A 4,470-nucleotide genomic window follows, 5' to 3' on the forward strand; every position below is an offset into this window, starting at 1 on the left:
TTCGTAGGCTAGGTATTAATCCATCTTTACAAGAGAAGAAAGCAAAGATCATAGATGACAAGTCTTGCTTTCTCCTAAGTATCTTTGAATCTCTATGTTTGCCATCACAAGTTCTCAGATCAATTAACTATTGTTCATTTCCAAAAAAAAAAATCTGGCTTGGCTTATGAAGATGTGTGTGTGTGTGTGTGTATATATGTGTGTGTGTATATATATATATGTATAAAACAACATAAATATGAATGTGATGAGACAACAAGACCAAGGGAAACTAAATTTGTGTAATTATTGAAGGTAGTAAGCATCTAACAGACATTTTTGTCTGTTATAGGTTAGATTTAAATTTGCCAGTGAAATCAGTCTCTTCATGGGGATTTCCTGCTTGTACTGATGAGCCAAGACTCCTCCTTTTATACTCATTTTCACAGAAATTCTTTGCTAATGCATTGCCTTGCTCGCTCTGTAACATTCATAACCATCTTCAACACCACCTCCAGACTGACTGCAGTTTGACATAAAAAATGGCCTTAGAAAAGGCTCTGGCCAGGAACTTTCATTCCAGCACGGCAGAAATGTAGAGTCTGTTGTGATATAAGTACTATTTATCAGGCTCCTATAAATCTCCTTCGCACAGTCAGCAGAGTCCACGATACAAACTTCCTAGCAAGTCTGCAGGTAAATTCAGATAAAGCAATCACAACTTGGCCTGGGGAGTGGATTCATGCTCTCTAGAATAACAGTTGCATGGTGTGATTCTGCAAGAAGGGTCAAAATACTAGCAATAACAATAATGATAATTCATTCCACAAATACGCATGAAACACCTACTAGCTATTCATCAACATGAATCACAAGACCTTGCAATAATTATATTGCCATTCATTAATTTTTTTTTTAATTGAGATGGAGTTTCACTCTTATTGCCCAGGTTGGAGTGCAGCGGCGTGATCTCGGCTTACTGCAACCTTCAACTCACTGCAACCTCTGCCTCCCAGATTCAAGGGATTCTTCTTCCTCAGCCTCCCGAGTAGCTGGGGTTACAGGCACCCACCAACATGCCAAGCTAATTTTCTGTATTTTCAGTAGAAATGGGGTTTCATCATGTTGGCCAGGTTGGTCTCAAACTCCTGACCTCAGGTGATCCACCTGCCTTGGCCTCTCAAAGTGCAGGGATTACAGGCATGAGCCACCGCACCAGCGCCAGCGGATGAATTTTTAAGTCTGTTGTATGAATGCCTGTGGGGTATTGCCCAAGAATAAGGTGCTTTCCAGAGTCTTTGTCTAAGGGTTTGTGATTAACACTCTTGAACCAACTGTGAATGGCTTAAGAGGCCATGATGATGGCATTGCTATTGATATCGCGGGAAGTCCTGCAGGGAGGTTTCTTCTCCACAGAGGGTATTTCACCATTATCACAGCAGAAATTAGTATCTAAGGAACTCAAGCCATTTCTGACTAAGTGAATGGTAGCCGCAGATGGAGCTGAGGCCATAAGGGCCAGATGCCCTTGGGCCTTACCATGTCAGTGCCTGTAGGACTAATTTTCAACTTGCAGTGTTGTTTCTCTTTGCCTGAGGCTCTTCTCTAGTCATAAGATCTCACTCTGCCTGTTTCAGTACTAGAGAAATAAAGAGTCCCCAGGAGCAACCTTCAGCCAGTGACTGACTGGGAGTTGGTGTAAAATGCCCCAGTTGCCCCACCCTTGAGGTGGGATGTTGCAGATCCACTTACGATGCTTTGGGTCCCAGAGAACCCATCTGGATAGAATTGCAATCTCTCATTGGAAACTTGCTTAGAAAGAAAGTTTTCTGGACTTTCTGAGGCCTTCCCCTCCTCCCCATTCTATTTCTTCATTATCAGCATTTCCAGGAACCACATACCAAATAAATAACTTGCACTTGAATCTCCATCTCTGGGTTTGCCTTACTCCACAATGAACCCACTAAGCAGATTTCTTAAAATATCTTCTGAGAGTAAGAATGAGTGGCATTTCTCTTTTACATATTATTGGTATGTGGGAAAAAAAAAAAAAAAAAAAAGCTTTTAAAAAAGAGCTTGAAATTAATTTTTTTTTCTAAGAAAATAAAATAAAAGAAGTGCTTGCATATCTAACCAGTGTCCTTAAATCAGATATGCACACCTCGGGGATAATGTTAAAAATTGAGAAACTGAGAAAGCTAGAGTGAGTTCTGATAAAACATTTATGAAGTGCCCTAATCCAGTCAGTCATCTTGCTGTTAGCCAACACTTTTTTATTCTTTATATACAAAAAGGGTCTTCATCGATATTTATGTGGCCTAAAGGTTCCACCCGATATTTATGAAGTCTATTTGACGCAGTAAAGTAGCATGGTATCAGGACCATGGTTTGAATTCCACTCTGAACCCTTCTTCTTCTTAATACTACATTTTGAAATTATTCCCTATACCTCAAATGAGAATTTGACTATCTACCACCCCTCAAAATGGCTCATGTTAAAAGAAGTGCTAGTTATAAAAATATATGGCACTCATTAAATGTCTAAATCTTTCTGATGTATGGATCATCAAATAATTATCATTGCTCCAGCGCATTGAGATTTCTATTACCCCTCTAATTTTTCAAAATGGTAGACAGTCGTTGGCTTCTGCAATTTCACATGTGATACTTGTCACTGATGTGCTGATTCTGGTACTAACATAAGTTAAGAAAATCAGAAAGTTTTAAACATTTCGATAAGCTGTTTGAATCAATAAGAAATATGTAAAATTTTTTAAAATAGACAATTGTTTATTACCCATGCTCCTGGTATTCACCTCATCCCTGGTTCAACACTGTAACACACCTGCCCAAGTAGGAGGCCATAGCCCTGTGCCTCGATCAGTTTCAACCACCATCTGCTTCAGACTTAAACCTAACTCAGCCACTCAAGCAATTACTGGAAAAACAAAACAAAACAAAATAAAAACAAACACACAAGAAGAAAGACACACATCATACGGGCCTTTCTAGATTATCAAGAAGACAGTAACTTCCAATTCTGGAATGATGCATTTGCATGGATTAAAGACATTTTAATTGCCACTTTTGCTTTGCCTGAAAGTATTTCATTTGTGCTTACAAACAGAATCAGAATGGTAGGGTAGAGAGTTTGGAGGGACCAGTAGCTTATACCTGTGAACGATAATGTTCAGGAACAATGAACTGTGAAAGAAATTATAATGTATGGACAAGAAAATGTATTGCTCTTACATAAGGCATGCCATTTCACAACAGCTTTCCGTCTGGTTCGTTTATATTTTTAAATATTGCATTAATTTGTATTAACTCATAGTCTCTTTGGGGTTTTATTTTCTAAGGAAGAGAGTACATCCTTAACTGAGAAAGCAGATATGGAGCCCTGAAATCTTTTAACCTGAATTCAAACACCAGGATGTATATATCCATTTATTCACTAAACATTTATAAAGTGAGCACTAGCTTTTAGCTGGGCAGGTTTATAGATGCTGGGTATACCCAATCACCTACATCATGACACATAAATTGTCAAAAATTCAATAAAGATACTAAACTCAAAGTAGAAGTAGTAGGTAAGGCGTGGCCAGAAGAAAAGAGTGATCAATTCTCTCTGAGTACACGGAAAATTTCACAGAGGAGGTCATACTTGTACTCAAGACTAGAAGGAAATGGAGATAGATGTTTGTTAGATAGTGAAGAGCCAAGAGGGCATCTCAGTCAGAGGAAAGAGTGTGCTCAGAGAAATGAAACAGCCAAGTGCATTCAAGCACCAGACATTTCATTAGGACTCAAGTAAATGTGTAATGAAAATGGCCAGAAGCAAGATTGGAGAGATTGGCAGGAACCAGAAGGTGGAGACCTGAGTAGCTGGAATTTTATTTTGGAAGCAACGGGAGCCCAGGAAGATACTGGGGAGGGGTGAACAGAGGAATAACAGCACAGCATACATTATTTAGAAGGATTTCCTCAAGACCAATGGGAAACTAAAAGTAAAATTCATGCAATATGTTTTAGGCCTCAGGGTTGGGAGTGACAAGCACATCTACCACCTACACACCCTGCTCTCAGACACGCAAGATGTGATCATAAATATTTCTGTTATTACATACAAGTGATGGCGGGAGGTGAGTGATGGTGATGGGAAGAAGAGCCACAGAAGATGAGAATGGCTGGTGTTCTCGTCAGATATGCCACAGCCTGGCAAACATCTGTCTCTGGGCCCGTCCTCTATTTTATTATCCACTACTTACTTTTCTGAAACATCCTACTTCCTTCCCTAACTCAGAAGTATATTTAAAAAAAACTTTTCATCTGCAGAAATATCTATCCATAGGAAAGATAATTTTTTTTTCTTTTTTCTTTTTTTGAGACAGAGACTCCCTCTGTTGCTCAGGCTGGAGTGCAGTGGCACGATCTCGGCTCACTGCAACCTCCGCCTCCTGGGTACAAGTGATTCTCCTGCCTCAGCCTCCC

The sequence above is a fragment of the Chlorocebus sabaeus genome, chromosome 24 (assembly GCF_047675955.1).
Source record: "Chlorocebus sabaeus isolate Y175 chromosome 24, mChlSab1.0.hap1, whole genome shotgun sequence".
Taxonomy (NCBI): Eukaryota; Metazoa; Chordata; class Mammalia; order Primates; family Cercopithecidae; genus Chlorocebus; species Chlorocebus sabaeus.